The following is a 21,357-nucleotide window of genomic DNA, read 5'->3' on the forward strand; positions in this document are numbered from 1 at the left end:
GGTTGGCACTTCAATTTGTCCCTGTCTTTATTTAGATATGATTAATTCATGTAGTCCAGTGCATGGATATCACTTCTGCTACTACTAAGATGTTCACAACTTACTGAGTCCTTAAATAAAGTCTCAGGCCCCAGTCCTTCAGCCAGCTCCATATTGACACATTCCCACATCCATGTGGGGCCCCAAAGAAGTCAACGGAGTTCAATATGGGCTCCAGTGTCAGAGTTTATTGGAGAGCTGGGGTCACACCCAGCATCGGTGTGAAATGTTCAGCGGTCCCCTAGACAGTCTTTGAGGATTTCATTTTTTCTTAAAATGTTTTTAATCTTTATTTGCTCCCTTGTATACTTTTCTTTACTTTTTTCGGCAGCACCAAGCAGGCTGTTGGTATTCAGCAAATAATTCATAAATAACCACAGACTGTTCAGCCCTCCTTTTTGCCTTTGAGCTTGTATAATCTTTGTGAATTTTTTTCAATTATTGTGTTGGAGTAATGTGTTTCTTTGCTCCTTTATTCTGCGTGTTTAGCAGGGTACAAATGAGGTCCCCACATCACTGAAGAATATGTTTTAGGTCTAATTAAAATTTCAGCACAGTGGAAGGAAAATGAGCGAAGATTACAGGACTCAGCAAAAACAGAAAGAAAGCCATATCCAACTGCAAGAAAAGAACAATGCAATGATTGGGCTGACAGAGAGACATGGTGGGATGAAAGACATGGCTACAGTGTCAAGAGGGTAGTTTATAACCTGTACAAGAGGGATCAGGAGGGGAAGAAAGGAAGGTTTATTGCACTATGCATCAAGTATATCTGCATGCTTGGTAAGGTTCAGAAGGATGAGAGAAGGAGTAAAAGCAAAAAATCTACGGGGGGGGGGGTCATAGTAGAGTAGGGGTGAAAGAAGACACAGGAAACAGGGCCGGATTAACTCTCCTTTGGGCCCGGGGCTATTAGATTTTTGTGGGGCCCCAGGGGTTTGGAGTGTGGGAGTGGGCTCAGGGCTAGGGCAGGGCTTGGGGTGCAGCTCCAGCTGGGGGGGTGGGCTCTGGGATAGGGCCAGAGATGGGACAGGGGGTTGGGGAGCAGCAGGAGGTTCAGGGTGCAGGCTCTGGGTGGGAGTTTAGGTGCAGGAGGGGCCTCAGGGCTGGGACAGGAGGTTGGGGTGCAGGTAGGGGTGTGGGGTCTGGGAGGGAGCTGGGGTAAGGGATTGGGGTGCAGGAGGGAGTGCGGGGTGCAGGCTCCGGCCAGAAGGCGCGTATCCCAGGCAGCTCCTGGTCGGCAGTGCAGCAGGGCTAAGGCAGGATCCCTGCCTGTCCTGGCTCTGCGCTGCTCTGCTCCACGAGGTGGCTCCTAGGCAGAGGGGCCAGGCCACTCTGCACGGTGCACTCTGCCCATGCCCGCAGGTGCCGCCCCTGCAGCTCCCATTTGGCCAATGGGAACTGCAGAGCTGGCGCTGGGGCAGCACAGAGATTCCCTGAACGGGGATCTCTTTAGGGGCTGCAGGGGCACATCAGCAAGCTGGTGCTTGCGGCTCCAGCCCCGGGGTGGGAAGGGGGGAGGCTCAGGGACCGGTATCTGGCCCACGGCATAGAGACTTGCCGCAGGACGGATGAAAATAAACAGCAGGCCACATCTGGCCCGTGGGGCCCCCCCTTCGCCCAAGGCCCTGGTCTGCAGCCCCTAAAGCCCCTGCAGTAATCCAGCCCTGAGAGAAGAGTAGATGCTCAACACAGCAGTGGGGGAAAGTGGAAGTGGCTCTAAAACCATATTTCCATTCTCTTGATCCTGGGACGATTAAAGGCTACAGCAACCCTGTGGTAACTTAAAGCAGCCTAAGAACAGCTCTAAGTTATGTTGGCTGGAGCAACATAGGGATGACACCAATGACTGAGAACTGGCCACAGCTCAGTGCTTCAGCCCTGCCTCCTTACTCTTGTAGCTTCCCTCACTTCTACCTCCTCCACAACAAGAGGGAAATCTTCACTTGCCTTTTGAGGTAGTTTTAAGTCTGCTTTGTACCAAATAAGTGAAAAGGGAACTAAGGCAGGACCAAGGATCTGCCCCAGTGATTCTGGAGAATACATATCAAGAGTCCAAAGGACAAATCCCTGGCATAAATAGGTGCCCCTCTTACTTCAAATCCATGTGACTTGCAGCTGTCTATGCCTGCAATAAATGAATGCCTAAGCAAAACCAAAAAATTACAGAAACTAGTAATTATTGCAATTTTAATTTTAGTTATTAAGATATGTATTGGAAAATGAATACAGCAAAGCAGAGAGTATGACAGTTTCTTCTCTCAGAGACCAGAGAATTGAACAAGGAGAAAATTGTTGAGAATCTCAAAATGAATATAGGTTTCAGAGTAATAGCCGTGTTAGTCTGTATTCGCAAAAAGAACAGGAGTACTTGTGGCACCTTAGAGACTAACCAATTTATTTGAGCATAAGCTTTCGTGAGCTACTGGCATCCAATGAAGTGAGCTGTAGCTCACGAAAGCTTATGCTCAAATAAATTGGTTAGTCTCTAAGGTGCCACAAGTACTCATTTTCTTTTTTTAAAATGAATATAGGTAATTCTGGTGTAAACAATCACAGACTGGTAGGATATTCTGTATTAGGAATGGACCTAAGGGATCCTACAACCTGACACCAAATTATAAGATGCGATGATATCAGACAGTACATAATATTAGAGAGTAGTAAATTACTATAATCAAGGTACACTGGCACAATAGTGATTGTTCTAAGAGGGAAAATTCAGAAAATAATTAGATTACACAAAACTGCTTTAGAAGCCAAAGTTAAAAAAATTCATACAATAAGAAAACAGAAAAGCTGAAGTGCAAGTGCACAGCATGTAGTGCCCACTAAGGACTGTAAGGATAAAACTAGGGACGTACAGTGGAGAAATTAAGTACTATTAGACAATGGCTTAAAATTGAATTTTTCCAAGTTCAATAAAGAAATCGGAGGCAAAAGGAATGCACCATAAAAAAAATAACACATTTTCAGATGTAGTGATCACATTGCTTCATTGATCCCATGCCTAACAATGTACACTGGCAAGCTTTATTAATTCATAATACACTGCCTGCCATATCCCAATGTTTAAATATGAAAGGTCTTGAAAGCTCTTTACACAAGTGTAGCTTTATTTACACTAATTTGCTTTATTTTAAAGTGAATTTAGGATCAATGAAAGTTGGTAGATTGACATCTGTAGAAAATGGAGCTCTCTAGTTATGTATAGAACAAGCACAGCAGCATAGGGAGCGTCAGTTCCACGTTTCTTGCCTCACCCCATTGATGTGTTCAGACACATCAGATCTAGGGATAAGAATACATTTACCATAATTCACTCTCCATGCCCATACAAACTTGGACCTCTGCCCTCAGTACCAAGAAAAAGCTGCCAATTAATTCGTCATAGTGCTGTGTGGTGGGGGTGGTTGTTTTTGTTTTCTGTTTGTGATGTAGAGACATCTGTGCACTAGAAACTGGACTGAGACAACCAACACATTTCACATATGCCACTGAACAGCTGTTAAATGGTGATGACTTTTGGGGACTGGGAGAATTGCAACTGTGGGTTTTTCAATATAACAGCTGATTCATAATAGAAATAAGACATTGAAAACAGTCATTTTCTGAGTGACTCTTGCATTTCTCTGGTGTTCGAAGTCATTTGTGCCTTTCAACCCACTTGAGCGTTAAACAATAATCACCTCAAAATTCATTGCTTGTCATGTCTAAATATTTTACCCTTAATCCACATGTGTAACTCTCAGTAATGTTAAGGGAAGTTATATGTTTGCATCAGAGGAGAACATACATCTTGAGACCAAGTGCTGTACTGGTCCAAATCAATCATATCTTCCTCTCGCAGTAATTAAAACTCTATTGCCATTCATGCCTAACCACTGAAGTGTTATGTACATTTCCATTATATCACACCAGGATTACATTAAGAAACACTGTTCTAAGTTGTTTTTTGAGGGCATCATTCATGTTGATTTCATAAGGTTTAAACAGTTGGGGCGGTGGAAACTTACCACTGAAAGCCCCTTTTAAACTCTAACATTACTCATTTTGAGCTTCACTACTGAAGCATGTTAAAGGTCTATTTAAATGAAAAGATCATTTATTTCCATAAAAATATACCATATTATTTTAATTGTACAGTAATTTCTTTGCCCTATCTTGAAGGAAGTTAACTGAAAAAAAATGGAAGTGATTTGTAAAATATAAATGTAATATAAAACATCTCCATTACAGAGTACATAAATTAATTACTACAATTGATTAGTACAAACATTTAAACCCCTATTCTTGATATTGCTAGTGACTTTATGCGCTACCTAATTTCTGTTATATTACATAATATATATTCATTTAACGGACCTCTTATGAGGAATGAAGAATAAGGTCAGGAGTAATATAAGCAATAATAAATTACTGGGATCAATTAACAACATCTTTAGGATTTAAGTATATAAACCACCTGCACAGCCAATTCTATGAGTCTGATGAATGAATAATAATGATCCGTAGAGTGAATTAATAATCTGTTGTGCGTTGGCCATTATTTGGATCTTAAGAAAATTACATTACCTGTAAGCAAAGATGTAGCTGTGCTGAAACCTCATTTCTCATTACCATATTTAGTTCCATTTAAAGTACACAGACATTCTACAAACTAACATAAGAGGTTGAATCTATTGCCCTCAAGCTGCTTGAATTTTAGGGATACTATCATAGACTGGTTAGTAAAAGATATCAGGAAAGCCAACAAAATTCTTCTTTCAAAACACTCAGTACCCTAATTTTAAACTAGAGGTAGTCCCCAAACAAAATAAAAGATTACAACATCACAGAATACTGCGGGTATTCCAAACCTGAATTCTGATCCAGTCTCCATCTGGTGTATAGCCCCAGTCTTTATAATGGGCCAAACCAAAATCCCAGATCCAAACTCTCCATGACTGGAGTGTTGGAAACCTGGATCAGAAGTTTGCAACTTGAGCCTAGAGTTCAGTGTTTGTGGATTATCTTTTGCTAAATATATTGTAAGAAGCCATCGTGATCAGATACAATAAGTAAAGAAAGGAAAGGAAACTCAAATTTAATACACAAGTTTTATACTATGTAAGAACTGTGAGTGGGTGAGTATACAGACTTTTATTCCTAAAATTCCTAATGGTTGCCACATCAATGCAGCTCCATTTAGTGTAGAAAAATCACCATTTTGTGCTCTAAAAGCAAAGCACCTTTCTTTGACCTTGCCTTCTCTAGCAAATGCATAGCAACCTGTGTGTGTATATATCTATTTATAAAGATAGATTTAAAAAATCAAAACAAAACACTCCATTGCACACATTTCTTCTTCTCGGGAGAAGATGAGAGAACACACACATGACAGATGTTAGTCACATTGTTTAATGTGCTACCAGAAGTCATTCAGATACTACGGTGATGAGTGCAGCCTAAGAACGTGGACAGACTGGACTAAATTAGGATAGAAGGGGATATAGGAAAGATGGATGGGAGCACAAAGGATGTCATCCTACACCCTCCCCTCCCCCACCACCAGTTCCACATTATATGCATACACCCACTCACACACCTTAGTTTGACTAGCTATTGGCCTGCTTGAGGACAGGGACTCTTTTCATACTTTTATTACTTTGCCCCCATCTTTTTCTGAATGCCATGTCCCCTCACACGAGATGATGCAGGCAAAGAGGGCAGAAATCTGATTAAATTTACAGTGCATCATTCAGGATGGTGGAAACTTTTTGAGATCAGCTAATCTTGCAAGAATTTGTCGCTCTCAGTCTGAAATCTTGGGAGCACAGCTCACCAAATTTCAGCACCATCAAATGTGAACTTTTAACCTTCACCTAACCCTAATCCAGCCCCTAACACTGCTTTCTTGGTCCATCCAATATAAATTCAATTTAGTTTTTAATTTGAAACATTGTCAGAGTGCACAAAAATGTGCTGGGTGCCAAGTACAAGTGATGAAAAGAGGTTGGGGGTTTAAATAAATGCTTAACTTGCAGCTCTTCAAGGGTAAAACTCATCCCCGTGTATGGCAAGCCCCATGCAAGGCAGACAACATCTACATGGACACTTTAAGTCCTTCTTAAACTTTGAGCTGGCCCTCTGCACACAAGGGATATTTCACTCTAAAGCTATGGTTCTTAACCTTTACTGCAGCCTGCATCCCTTTGGTTCTCAAAATGTGTTCTCGCACCCCTTATCAAAAATTGTTGACGTAGGTCAGTTCTTTAAACCTAGATATATTTTTGTTTGTATAGTACAGTAATTGTTAAAAATGTATAATGTTAATAAATACATAGGTTTGATGAAACAAAGTAGTTGTACTTACATGCCTGTGCTTAATTTGTGTTTTTGATGATTTACCTTCTAAAAAAATCTGGCATGTCTTGCACCTCCAGAAAGGGCATCTCGCACCCCCAAGTGGTGCGTGCACCCCAGGTTAAGAACCATTGCTCTAAAGGAACTGCCACAATATTATGCTCAATAATATTAAACAATTCCCAAGTTCTAAGTAAAACTGTATGCTTGGGTTCCATTCCCAGCTCTGTCACTGATTTACTGTGCAGGTTTGGTGCAAGTCCCCTAACCTCTCAGTAAGTCAGTTTCCTCTGCAGAAAAATGGGGCAAATTGTACTTGTCCTCTTTGCAAAGTGTTTTGAGATCTATGGGTGAAAAGAGGTATGTAACTAACTATGTATTAATGTTATTACTAATTGCTACATTTTCTCATTGGAATCCACTTTATACTATTCATCCTTAGGAAGAAGTAAGGGGAAGGTACTATAGGATTTTAGTTCTTGAATTAGGTCTTGTTGCAACTTCCTTCTGCTGCTGTAACATATTTTGTTGACAGACTCCAGTACTGTTGGCGTTAAACAATCAGGAGCCCTATGTACATCTGCTATGAAAAGGTTGCCTAGCAACAGCAATCAAAGTGCATTTTGCCCTCACAATTCTCCTGTAGATTAAGAGAAATCTCTCCACAATATTCTAATACCTTATGTTTCAATAGCTGTATATATTTGAATTTTTAAAATTTTATTTATTTATTTTGTGACCTAAGACCGCTTCACATCCAGAGAAGGTCATTGTCTGAAGCACAAAAAGGTTCAGAGACTCGTTTGATGTAGAAATATTCTTTGACAGCTCATTGAGTTTATTTGCTATCCCCCGTTCTTCTGCCATTTCAGAATCTATTCCAGCTGCCCCATGGGAGCTGGAAGCCATTAGCCTGAATTATCATTCTGAATGCAAATTTCACAAGGTAACACAAAATTGTAGTGGTTTTCATATCCTGTAGTTATAGTGGTGCATCCTCCTTAGAAAGGTAATGAGTCCCTTATGTGCTTGGTTATTAATAGCAATGATTTTCAATATGCTTCCTCATTGACAATATATTGTAACAATTTGTTAAAAATATGAAAACCAATATTTCTAGAGACAAAGGTATAGTACATAACATTTAGCACAGAATAGCTGCTGTACTTTAAGCATGTACATACTTAATATATTCACATGAATAGGTCCATACCTATTCAACAAAATACATACACTTGTGCTTAACTTCAAGCACATGCTTATACCCCTATGACTTCCATGGACAAACACATGCCTCAATGCTTTGCTGAGTAGGGACAGACTTAAGCACAAGTTTATGTACTTAGATATATCATGGCTAAGACTGGACCCTTGGTTAGAGAGATCTGAGTGCCCAGACTATAATTATAAATAAGTGAGGCAGCGGGAATGCTTGTCCCTGCCTGTCTTTCTAAAACCCTACTCACTTTCCAGTCTCTCTCTCTCATATAGACTGCTATTTAGCCAAATGTGTACGTTCTCTTACCCCACCTCCCCCACACTAGCACGTAATGCGGACCTCTCTCTATGTTAATGAACTTTCCTCTCTGAAGTCCAATATCAAATATAGCCTTGATTAAAACAATCAATAGAGTTTTCAGCTCCACTGGTCTTTATTCAATGGATGAGCAAATTAAAATGAGAATACCATTTTATCCCAGGTCAGGAACTTACACAAAAGCAGCAGTGCACTGGATGCAAGACATAATTTTGTACACTCGGGGTATTACTACAGAAACATACCACGCAGTACATTCAACTTATCATCCTTGAGCTGTGTCTACACTACCACTTGTGCAGTTCCATTAGTGGTAGCAACAGGGGCGCAGTTTGAGAAAATAAAGTGTGACATTGGCATGGACTCTGGCAGCAAATATATCTTAGCGACAGTTAGCAAATCCAGATCATGTGAACCTGGGATAGTAAGATGCCTGTTTGTAGAAGCAGCATGAATACAGTAAACAGTTCTCGGGGAAATCGACTTTAAAGTCACACCAGGATTCTTTAAGAGAGTTAAACATAACGCACCACTTATATTTTTGATGTGGAAAAATTTCAATAGTAGTTTCCAGCAAAACAATATTTAGAAATATATTTTGTACTACTTCTTTGGTGTGGTAAATCCAGGACAAACAGCTACAAAAGGGGGGTAGTAATTAGTCCCAGGGGATTAAAAGGCCCCTCCCTATCCACTGAGGAGAGAGAACCACGGGGCAATAAGGTTCAGCTGGAAAAGGGGTTGCTAGGGAAACAATTAGGTTCAGCTGACTCCAACTACTTGGGACCTTTTTAAACCCTCCCCTGGGTGGTAGGAGGGGAAGAGTGAGGGAGTAAGAGGAGCAGGGAAGCTGCCAGTAGGCTGTTTGCAGCAAGACACCAGACCTTCCCAGTAAGGAGGCTGCACTCACTCCCCAGAAGGGAAGGAAAACAAGCACAAGGGACTGACTGAGGAGAGGAGTAGCAGGACCCTGTGCCACCTATAAGGATTCGCCTTGCCCCGAACTTGAGTCTCCAAGGCTAAAAAGGACTGAGCCTACTGAGGCGAACAAGGTATTTTGCCACACTTGGTGTGAGAGGTGGGATGTGGTGAGTGAGTAAGGCTCTGTGGCAAGCCATCTCAGGGCAGGAGATGTAGTGAAGGCGTTGGTACAGGCCACTGCGGCCCAACAAGAGGCTACCAGGGTGCAGGTGGCTGCCCAGCAAGAGTCAGTACGTGTCCAACAGGAGACGAACCAATTACTGATGAACCAGGCGGCCCAAGATCGAGCCACCCTGAATGAAATAGTGAACCAGCTAAAAGCCCTGACCATGCTGACACACGGGCCCCAGGGGATCCGGCCGCTGCAGACAAGCAACTATGTACAGAAGATGACTACAGTTGACGATATAGAGACATATCTCCTCGTCTTCGAGAGGACGGTACTGCGGGAGGCCTGGCCCCAAGACCAGTGGGCAGGTATCCTGGCTCCAGTTCTGTGTGGGGAGCCCCAGAAGGCCTATTTCGACATGACCACAGAGACAGCTATGGATTACCCCCAGCTGAAGGCGGAAATCCTGGCAAGGTCAGGTGTGACGTCAGCCATACGCGCCCAGCGCTTCCATGAGTGGAAATACCAGGACAGCAAACCGCCAAGGTCCCAGCTATTTGATTTAATCCACCTCGCCCGGAAGTGGCTCCGCCCCGAGAACCATGGGCCGGAGAAGATAGTGGAAATCCTCGTGTTGGACAGGTACATGAAGGGGTTGCCGCCGGACGTATGGGAGTGGGTCCGGCAAAACGATCCCTCCTCCTATGATGAACTAGTTGCCCTCGTAGAGAGACACCTAACAGCCCAAGAACTTTCGTGGACCACCAGGGAAGGAAGGCGCCAGAATCGGAGACAAGACTCTGTGCCGAGGCCCCGGTTTGCCCTACCACCAGGCCGGATTATGGAGGGGAAGAAGGAGGCCGAAGAGCAGCCAGAGGTCCCGGAGAGACTTGAGGACTGGGGAAGAAAGGCTCAGGGGATAAAGCCCAGTAGCCCAAAAAATCAGGGGCTGCCCCAAGCAGGGAACCAATGTTATGCATGTGGCAAACTGGGGCATATCGCTGCCCAATGCCCAAATCTAGAAGAGCCCATACAATGCAAACTGGGAGATATGGGGGACCATGTGATCTAATAAGTCTAGTAGGGGTTGCAATGGTCCCTCATAGATGCACTAGACCTGTTAAGATGAATGGTATAGAAACCACTGCGTTAGTAGACTCGGGAAGTGCAATCACGCTGGTCTTGGGGAAGCTGGTTGGGCAGGACCAACTATCCCGGGCCAAATGCTCAGGAATATCCTATGTGCATGGGGATGTCAGTTACTACCCAACCATCTCCGTAAAAACAGACGTTCTCAGAAACCCCACTAAGGTGATGGTGGGAGTAGTTCCGAAACTCCCCTACCCAGTCCTTACCAGACAAGACTTCCCTGGATTTGATAGCCTACTCCCTGGGGAGAAGGTGGAAGAAAATAATGAACCCGGGACCCAGGGGGTGGCCTAAATAGGTAACACCTCCCCAGCCTTCCACGAATTTGGCCAGGATTTGTTCTCCCCACCGGGAAAGCCTTGGAAGACTCAGAGGGAATGGAGGGCGGATAAAAGGAGGGGAATGAGGATCTTGACCCAGTACCAGAAATCTACGTTTGTAGGGGAAAGAGGTGGCTCAATGGACAGCGGGGCGGGGCAGGAGATCAACGACCCAATAGCCGAACCTTGTTCCCCAGGGGTTTTCCCCGAGGGGAAGGCAGAGGTAGATCCCCCTGGTTTTGGACAAATGGGGACCTCACTCGGGAATTTTGGTCAGGATCAGGCCAATGATCCAATATACAGCAATATTCGTAAAGAAGTAGTCGAGGTAAATGGGGTCCCCATGGAGGGGAGAGTCAAGGGCGCAGGGCCATATTATGTGATTAAGTGTGAACTGCTATACAGAGTAGTCCAGGTCCAAGAGCAAGTCGTAGAACAACTCTTGGTCCCACAGAAGCATCAGAGGGGTGTGATGGATCTGGCCCACAGCCATCTGTTTGGGGGCCATCTAAAGGTAGATAAGACCCTTGATCAGATTCTGCAGAGGTTTTTTTGGCCTGGCATTTATGCGGCTGTCCAGCGATATTGTACCTCCTGTCCAGAATGTCAGTTACATGCGCCCTGACCACACCTAAGGGCCCTTTTGGTACCTCCACCAATTATTGAAATCCCATTCAAGCGAATAGCTATGGATCTAGTAGGGCCACTGAAGAAGTCAGCCCGGGGTCATCAGCACATTCTGGTAGTACTAGATTATGCCACCCGATATCCCGAGGCCATACCCCTATGGAACATCATGTCCAAGACCATAGCCAAAGAATTAGTCTGGATTTTTTCCAGAGTAGGGATACCTAAAGAGATCCTGATGGACCAAGGGACCCCCTTTGTGTCCAAGTTAATGAAGGACCTATGTACAATGCTCCATAAACGGACCCTCCGGACGTCAGTCTATCATCCCCAGACTGCTGGTCTTGTCGAACGCTTCAATAGAACATTGAGGAACATGCTACGGAAAGTGGTTAGTCGCGACGGGAAAGACTGGGACGCCCTGCTGCCTTACTTCCTGTTTGCTGTACGGGAGGTTCCCAAAGCTTCCACTGGATTCTCCCCATTCGAGCTGTTATATGGTCGCCACCCCAGGGACATATTGGACATGGCCAAAGAGGGCTAGGAAGAACAGCCGAACACCGGGAGAAACATAGTTGAACATGTATTGCAAATGAAAGACAGGATAGCCCAAGTCACCCCCCTTGTGCGCTAACACTTGGAGAAGGCCCAAGGGGCCCAACGGGCATACTACAATCGCCAAGCAACAACCCGGAAGTTCCAGGTGGGAGACCGGGTAACGGTGCTCATACCCACGGCAGAGAGCAAGCTCCTGGCCAGGTGGCAGGGGCCATATGAGATAATAGAAGCCATAGGAAAAGTCGACTATAAGGTCCGACAGTTGGGTCACTGGAAGCTGGAGCAGATCTACCATATAAACCTGCTGAAACCATGGCAGTATAGAGAAGCGCATGTGGTTGCGCCAGGGGCACCATCCCCTAAAAGCAACCAGCCCGACCAAGTGGAAATATCCCCGGAGTTGACTCCGGAGCAACAATCTGAAGTGATCAGCCTGATTAAACGCAACCAGGATGTGTTCTCAGAAAAGCCAGGCAGGACTACTGAGGTTCACCATCACATCCTCACAGAGCCTGGAGTGAAGATGAATGTGAAGCCATACCGGATCCCGAAGGCCAAAAGAGAGGAGATCAGGACAGAGGTCAGGAAAATGCTGGCCTTAGGAGTCATTGAAAAATCTCATAGCCAGTGGTCAAGTCCAGTGGTTTTAGTGCCTAAGCCAGATAGCAGCGTGAGGTTCTGCAACGACTTCTGAAAGCTGAATGAGGTGTCCCAGTTTGATGCGTACCCTATACCCTGGATAGATGAGCTAATTGACAGATTGGGAAAAGCACGGTTTGTCTACCCTTGACCTGACCAAGGGCTATTGACAGATCCCCCTGGCCAAGGCCGATAAAGAGAAGACGGCCTTTGCAACTCCAGAGGGACTATATCAATACACCGTCCTCCCCTTTGGGTTGCATGGGGCGCCCACTACTTTCCAAAGGCTCATGGACAAACTGTTGCGACCACATGGCAAGTACATGGCAGCCTATCTTGACGACATTATCATATATAGCCCCGACTGGGAGACACACCTGGAGAAGGTGGAGGCAGTGCTGGATACCCTGAGGAAGGTGGGGCTGACAGCAAACCCCTCTAACTGCTCGCTCGGGCTAGCTGAAGCCAAATACCTCGGGTATATAGTGGGGAGGGGCGTGGCAAGGCCCCAACTCAACAAGTTAGAAGCTATACAGAAGTGGCCCTGACCACTCTGAAAAAAACAGGTCAGGGCATTCCTGGGACTAGTGGGGTACTATAGACGGTTCATTCCCCACTTTGCCACCAGGGCATGCCCATTAACAGACCTAACGAAAGCTCAGGGCCCAGACATAGTAAGATGGATGACCACGGCTGAAGATACTTTTTCAGATCTATGGACGCCTTCTGCACTGACCCCATACTCGTGGCCCCAGACTGGGGGAAGGAGTTTATCCTACAAACCGACGCCTCTGATGTAGGGTTGCGGTGGTACTTTCACAAATGGTCGGGGACGATGAACACCCCATCCTCTTCCTCAGTAGGAAGCTCCTGCCTAGGGAACGGAAATATGCTGGTGTCGAAAAAGAATGCCTGGTGATAAAATGGACCGTAGAAAGTCTCCGCTACTATCTACTGGGACGGAGGTTTACCCTTGTCACAGACCGTGCCCCTCTGCAGTGGATGCACCAAAATAAAGACAAAAATGCCAGAGTGACGAGATGGTTCCTGTTGCTTCAACCCTTCCACTTCAGAGTACAACATAGGTCTGGAATCCAACATGGCAATGCGGATGGCCTGTCGAGAGTGCACTGTTTGCCGACCCAAGTAGCCCAACCCCGTACTGTTGGGGGGGGGGGGGGGATTTGGTAAACCCAGGACAAACAACTACAAAAGGGGAGTAGTAATTAGTCCCAGAGGATTAAAAGGCCCCTCCCTATCCACTGAGGAGAGAGAACCACGGGGCAATAAGGTTCAGCTGGAAAAGGGGTTGCTAGGGAAACAATTAGGTTCAGCTGACTCCAACTACTTGGGACCTTTTTAAACCCTCCCCTGGGTGGTAGGAGGGGAAGAGTGAGGGAGTGAGAGGAGCAGGGAAGCTGCCAGTAGGCTATTTGCAGCAAGACACCAGACCTTCCCAGTAGGGAGGCTGCACTCACTCCCCAGAAGGGAAGGAACACAAGCACAAGGGACTGACTGAGGAGAGGAGTAGCAGGACCCTGTGCCACCGATGAGGATTCACCTTGCCCCAAACCTGAGTCTCCAAGGCTAAAAAGGACTGAGCCTACTGAGGCGAACAAGGTATTTTGCCATATTGGGTTCAGTGTGGAATAAGGCTATTAGATGTGGTGTACTTAAAAGATGTGTTAAAATCTGTAGGCTGGCACTTTAAATGTCAGGGCTTATGGTAGTGGGCTTTGTAGGAAAATGTGCAAAGTGGCACAAGCTGCAATCAGTTTGCAGGTAGACAACCTAGAGTTAGGTGGGGTAAATTGCACCTTTCTGTCTTAGGGAGCAGCCTGCCTTGTCTCTCTCGCTCTTTCTCTGTTTGTGGGTTCTTATATGCTATTCTGAATTCTAAGAAATAAAGCAGTTTTATGTTGCAACCTTCCAGCAATAGTATTTATGTTTTTAGTTAACTCCAGTCTTTGTATCCCATGAAAACATAACACACCAATGCAAGGAGCAAAGCACATGCAATCCCTCTGGGACAACTCAGGCTGGGCTGCAGCTACGAGGGAAGAAGGGAATACATGCAAAACAGTTTAGGACAGGCCACTGTAGCCACTGGGACCTTGTGGGGACACTGTGGGAAAGATCCCATTGCTTCTGCACTCCAGCAAGGCCTGGGTGAAGAGATCACGTTGAGCAAAAGTGGGAGCTGCTGGATCAGGTCTTCTCATAGAGCAGAGGTGAGCAAACTACGGCCCGCGTGCCACATCCGGCCCCCAAGACCGTCCTGCCCAGCCCCTGAGCTTCTGGCCTCGGAGGCTAGCCCCCGGCCCCTCCCCTGCTGTCCCCCCCTCTCCTGCAGCCACGCCACTGCGCAGGCAGCAGGGCTGTGAGCTCCTGCCACTCTGAGCAGCACGGTAAGGGGGTGGGGGGGTGGCGGCGGTGGCAGCAGCAGTACACGTGCGGCGGTAACAGGATTGGGTAGGGGGTCCTGGGGGCAGTCAGGGGACAGAGAGCGGTTAGGGGCAGGGGGTCCCGGGGGGTAGTCAGGGGACAGGGAACAGTTGGATGGGGCGGAGGTTCTGGGGCGGTCAGGGAACAGAGTGGGTTGGATAGGGTGTGGGAGTCCTGGGGGGCCTGTCAGGGGGCGGGGGTGGGGACAGGTCGGGGCAGTCAGGGGACAGGGGGATTTGGATAGGGGGTGGGATCCCAGGGGGAGCGTTTTGGGGTGGGGGTTCCCAGGAGGTGGCAGTCAGGGGACAAGGAGCGAGGGGGTTGGATGGGTCAGGGGTTCTGAGAGGGACAGTCAGGGGGCGGGAAATGGGAGGGTGCGAATAGGGGATGGGGGTGGGGGCCAGGCTGTTTGGGGAGGCACAGCCTTCCCTGCCCTCCATATAGTTTTGCACCTCGATGTGGCCCTCGGGCCAAAAAGTTTGCCCACCCCTGTCATAGAGGAAGCTACCAAAGCCATCTGAGCAGCTATATCAAAGCTCCCTGCTAAGAATGGGAGCTGACCTGCTATCCGGTGCTGCTGGACAAGGAGGAAGAGGGAGTAGCAAAGAGGCAGGATGGAATCAAATAGTGGACAAAGATCAGAACTGAGACAGAACTGCAGCTCCTTGCTGCTAAAAGCAGAAGACTGGGGCAATGGGATCTAGTATGTTCTTGAAGGGCCACTGTTTGGGTGCCAAAAAAAATTTGCCTCCGGCTGCCTCTAGTGTTTGGAGTAGATATGGTTCAACCCAGTAATGCTGACCATTCATGGAGAATGAGTCATTTGACTGAGAAAAACTGGCAGGAGAACACTGATGAGAATGTCTTGGTTTGGCACTAGCATGTTGTGATTGACCTAAGCTACTACCAGAAACATCTTTAATTTTACGCAAACTTACTGCAGCAGAAGTAAAATTATATGTGCTGAAAAAGTATTTTGGGAAGGGTGCTTTACTTTCTGGCTAGTCCCACCAGATTTATGACTTCCTTATTAAGGCTAGATTGTGACTTGTAATATGCACCTGCATAAGAGTATAAAGCGGAATAAGAACAGGAGTAAGCAGGTGCTGTGCACCTGTTGCTTTGCCCCAGGATCATGAGGGTGGGAAGGGGTGGGGAGTTGGCAGAGCCTTGGCTCCATCTGTCCAAGTAACTAGCCAGCACAGCTGACCTGCAGTGGGGGCATCATAATCGTTACTGGTACCGGCTATCAACAAATTATCCCCCCCACACACAGAGCCAGAGGAAGTTGTGCCTCAGAGAGGTGGTGGTGGTTTGCCTGTGGGACAATGCTTCCTGGGGCTACTACTAGGCTGGTGCAGCTTGTGACTAAGAACTGTGCTAAAAGCACAATCTAGCCCTTCATTTTCAATGAAAAATGTTCCGAGACGTTAGATTCCACCTAATGATTACTAATTTGTTTATGAAGCTGACAGGATGAATTTCTTTCTATTTCAATCTACATTATGTGAGGCGTCACTTTGTCAGTTCAGGGGAAAGGCAAAGAAGTAGGAGCAATTCTCTATTTTAATTTTTTTTAAAGAAATAAAACCATTATAAGAATGAAATGAATGAAGGTTGTTCCTCATCGGTAATTTTGCTTCCCCCTAGGCTTGACAGTATTTACAAATGAAGTATTTTCCTTCAAATATAAAACGTGAGCTACCTAGAATTTTAGTTGTCCATTCTCTCCATCCCCACCCCCCTCAAAAATCTGCCAACTAATTTTCCTACTGTAATTAAATATTTACAGATGTTACCGTGCAGTATTTTATTTCTACTTTCTCACCTACGGCCCTGGAGGCATTTTTACATCTCCAAACTGTTTGCAATTGAAAAACTGTCACTAGCAACATCAATATCCTAAAAGTTTGTTTTTGGAGTGTGTGAGATGACTGAGCAAGCATCTTTTAAAAGTAAGTGAAATAGAGAATGCTTTCTACAGTATTTTGACAGCCAAGCACAATGGGGTCCTGGTTCATGACTAGGGCTCATAGGTACTGTAAAATAAATAAATAAATAACAGTAATAGAAAATGATAGGCCAAATCATTGTATCACTGGTGTAACTCCATTGACAGCAATGAAGTTATGCCGGACAAATGTGGCCAATTACAGTATTCATGCTTTGAATTTAGACTCTGACTAGTAGGGTTAAGTTTTGCATTCCAAGACTGAAGCAAAAGTCACAGCTGTTTAATAGGTGCATAATACTTCATTTTGTAAATTAAGTGTTAAAACAAGTTGTAGTTTTTCACCCAGGGCTGACTGAAGACAAACAGAGCCTGTAGAGAAGTGAAATTTGAAGTCCAACTAGTCAGAGTCCTGTATTTTAGATATTCAAATTCAAGTCTCTTGTCTCTGTGAATACTGGGCCACCTTCTGAGATGGTGTAATTCAGCAGAGCTGCATTGCAGAGTTATGCCAATTTACACCAGCTGAGGATTTGGACCTCTAAAATCCTATTAAAGAAAGTGATTTAGGGAGAGTCTGTTCTCCTGGACTGCTAACAGGACTGAGAGCCAGGATTTCCTCAATTCTAATATTAGTTTGGACACTGATATGTTGGACAGCCTTGGGACAATCAGTTAACCTTGGTGCACCTCATTCTGTGGCCTGTGTTATGCAGGACATAGCACTAAATGGGCTTAATAGTCCCTTCTGGCCTTAAAAATCTGTGGTTCTTTGCTAATTTTACAATGGAAATAATAGCAATTTCTATTTCACAGAGGTGTTGCAAGAACAACTTTGAACAGGGAAAGCACTACTGTATATAGTGTTAAGTGATATTATTCAGTGATTGAGACAATAAACAATGACCAAAGAGAGCATTAGGGGATGAATGAGAATCACCTAAGAGTTGTTACTCTTAATTTGCTTAATCTTTATGAATAGATATTTCTAGGGAAAAGAGGGTGAAAGAGCAAGCAATCCTTTTTCCACCCTATCACTGTGGAATCCCTCCACCTCAGACATCACTGTCTTTGTCATTCTCCACAGGCTCACTCCTCTTATTTTCTGTCAGTAAAGAACTTAAGTATGCGAATGGACCCATTGCTTTCAGCTAGACTCCTCACTTGCTTAAAGTTATACATGCGCTTAACTGCCTTGCAAGATTGGGGCTAAGCATGGCAAAAGGCATTATGCAGCTGCATTACATTTGCACTAATTTCAACACCATGAAATTGCATGTATGGATACAAAGTATATCTTTTGGGCCTCATATCTGATCTAGTGTAGCCCATTTTCAGTTAAACGAACAGTGAATTTGAAACAGATCTTCATTGCAGAGCCCCCATTTGTTATTCTGTTCTCATAAATAAAGTAACAAATATATTCAACAAAAGAAATAAATTAGCATAAGAATGGCCATACTGGGTCAGACCAAAGGTCCATCTAGCACAGTATCCCGTCTACTGACAGTGGCCAGTGCCAGGTGCCCCGGAGGGAATGAACAGAACAGGTAATCATCAAGTGATCCATACCCTGTCGCCCATTCCCAACTTCTGGCAAACAGAGGCTAGAGACAGTATCCCTGCCCATCCTGGCTATTAGCCATTGATGGACCTATCCTGCATGAATTTATCTAGTTCTTTTTTTAAAAAAATTAGCAACATCAAGAGAATGGGATTCTGCAACAAGTTAATGTATTTATATATCATACTAAACCACTAAAATTTTTTGCGCAATTTAAATTGTACATATTCCCAAATGGTATATATTAGGTTATAATTTCACACAATGAGTTTATTCTTGAAATATGTTTTCTTCTCAAAAATACTTTGCATAAATTCATATTCACTGTTTCCTCCCCCTTCAAACACATACACCACCAACTTTTTATGCACTATTATTTTCTCACTATTACATGACTAGTTCTATCTAGAAGATACGTTACTGAGTTATTTCCATGTGATTTGTGTTTTCCTATTGATTCACTGTAGCACTTATATTAATTGCACTATAAACTGACTTATTTGCATCAATAAAATACTTTTTACACATCTCAAATACAAGCATGTTTTCTTTACCCTTGCTAATTCCAACAAAATTCTGTTCTGGTTTATTTCCACACCACTGTTTCTTTTTTGCTCTTTTCAGAAGAGCCATTAGTACCCATAAGATCCTCCTATGTTAATGCCCAGGTGGTCCAAATATTTAGTCTCTCAATATAAGTTTGCATCCCAGGTTGTTCAATAAGGTCACTTACCTGTCCAAACACACCAATGGGGGAGAGGGGAGAGAAAAGAGCCTCCTACAAAAGGCCTGTGAAATACTTAAGTCCCAGGTAAGCTCTATTCTAAGAACTGCAGTTGGAATTAAGTGGCACATAGACCTTGTGCAGGCCCCCAGCATAGAGGTAAATTTCACTCAGAGAAAACACCAGAGTTTCATCAGTCACTCTTACAGAGTCATGCTACCAGAAGGGAGTGCCACTGGGGACCCTCAAAGCTGGTTCAGGAGCTGAAGTCCTCCACATGGATGGCCCTAGTCTCTCACTGGATCCACTGGATGTGAAGGAGGGGAATCCCATTCTCTTTGATGGGAGGAATCTCTGAGAAGGAGTTTCTATGAAGATCCTCTCCCAAAAAGTACCAGGCAGTAGCTTTTCAGGTGAAAGGGAATAAGCTGGCACTGAATTTTAGAATACTTACACAACAGAGATCATTTGGTTCCTGACTTCAGTAACACTCAATTCCAAATATCGATCAGTAAACAATTTTATACCTAAATAAGCAATTTAGTCAGAGCACAATAGAACATTATTTGGCTGCATTCCTTGTCAGCGGCATTGTTTAATCTGAGCATTTATATTATCATCCCTTTGTTCTAAAATTATTGATCTTATTTGTGTAAGTGGAAGGAAAACTTTTGGATACTCTTCTGCAGTGGATGTTACAACACTATCTAATTAGGTCATCATCTCCCAATACGTCTGAGCATTGCTTGTTTTAGTAAGACCTGATATTCTTTGAAGTTTTAGGGAGTTGAAAAATGCTAATGTTAAATTGAAAGTATGCACAAAGTTTATCTAAATTAAAAATGCAATGACGCAATTGCTAATGTAAGATCTGTTAAAATGTCCAAGGAAAACATATTTTTGTAATTTACACAGACAGTGAAAAGTAGGTAGCTTAGACAAACAGAATTTCAGAGAAGCATCAATCTTGTTCCCAATGGAAATGGGTAATGAAGTGAAAATAGCAGTACACTTTCAAACTAATTTTGCTAAGTGCATGGACACAAATGATACTCAGTTAAGGCTTCAAGTGATGTATATGTACTGCCTTTAACTATAAACATGGGAGTTGCTAATTCAAGACATCATTACAAGTTAACAACAAATCAAAACAAACAGATAAGTGTATTTAAAGACTAAAAATATATACATGATTCTGATGCCATAACCTAACTACTCATATGGTTTGATACTCACATGGGAAAGAAACAAAACAAAAAAATTCACAGCAGAACAAAAGCAAGCATATTGTCCTCTGCAGTCCATTGCACGCAATGGGTATACAGCGGAGACTAAAGGGTCACCTATGTCTCGTATCACTCAAGAAGTTTTTTGGGGTGCAAGGTCTTAAAAAATAGTCATTGTTTTCTGGTGTCCATGGAAGATCTGCATGGACAAAGGAAAGAAAAAGGAAGGTAAAACTGTTCAGCTTCTATAGACAATCACCATGCATTATTCTTTTAACATACTATATGTAGTCAAGAGAGCTGAATTGTCAATGAAACATTCTGATCCTTGCCTCCTAGAAGCTCTAATGGTTTAAGGAGCTACATTTTTTTCTTTCTTACTCTCTTATCAGAGCCCTTGTGACTTGTTTGTGGCATGTATTTTTTCTTCTCTTTCCATTTTCCATTATTTACTATTTTCAGCCTTTTACTCTGATTACTTAATACATCTATTTCCCTGCTGGCCTTTTCTGTCAATGGTGACTCTAAGCAGAAATAGCAGTAAGAAGCTGTTTGAAATCTAGGGACTTGGAACCGTTGGTGTGTAACTAGTAATAGCAAACAACATTCTTTGATGGCAGCCAATGCTTACTGAAGAGCTGACAGCACCATTTAGTTACAGTTTGCAAATGTGCAAGTCAAATTGTCTACAGACCAAAATCATCCTTAGAAACAATCAAAAATATCAGTCAGAGGCAGAAAATGTGTCTTAGATCTGTTTGTAAAGCACAATGTTGGCATTTTTAAAATGGATTTTGAGAAGAAGAAAATACAGTGAAAACCCCCCAAATCTATTTCCCTTTGATGCAATTATTTACATGTATGGATCAGCATTCAGAATTGTATCATACCCCCTGCATCACACAGACATAAATCATGCCCAGCTCTAACCTAAAGACAGTTGGGACAGATTCTGAATGTGAAACATTTGCACAGACATTGGCAGAGAGCTCTTGTGAAGATCCATTTGACCCTGACAAACATACATCCTGAGAGTATTTCAGCCAAAACACTTCCCAGATTGTTCTGCAGTAGTCTCAGTGGGTAAAATTCACCCCGGGGCAAAAGATCAAAGCCCTATGGCACTACTTAATTCCCACCTAA

General features: G+C 44.1%; 1 protein-coding gene across 5 annotated transcripts in view; it reads right to left on the minus strand.

The window, feature by feature from the left end:
• The window catches only part of SMYD3 (SET and MYND domain containing 3), a 658,192-nt gene that overhangs the window by 376,551 nt on the left and 260,284 nt on the right, over window positions 1-21,357 (minus strand). The gene's annotated exons all lie outside the window — the stretch shown is intronic.

Source organism: Lepidochelys kempii, chromosome 3 (assembly GCF_965140265.1).
Source record: "Lepidochelys kempii isolate rLepKem1 chromosome 3, rLepKem1.hap2, whole genome shotgun sequence".
Lineage (NCBI taxonomy): Eukaryota > Metazoa > Chordata > Testudines > Cheloniidae > Lepidochelys > Lepidochelys kempii.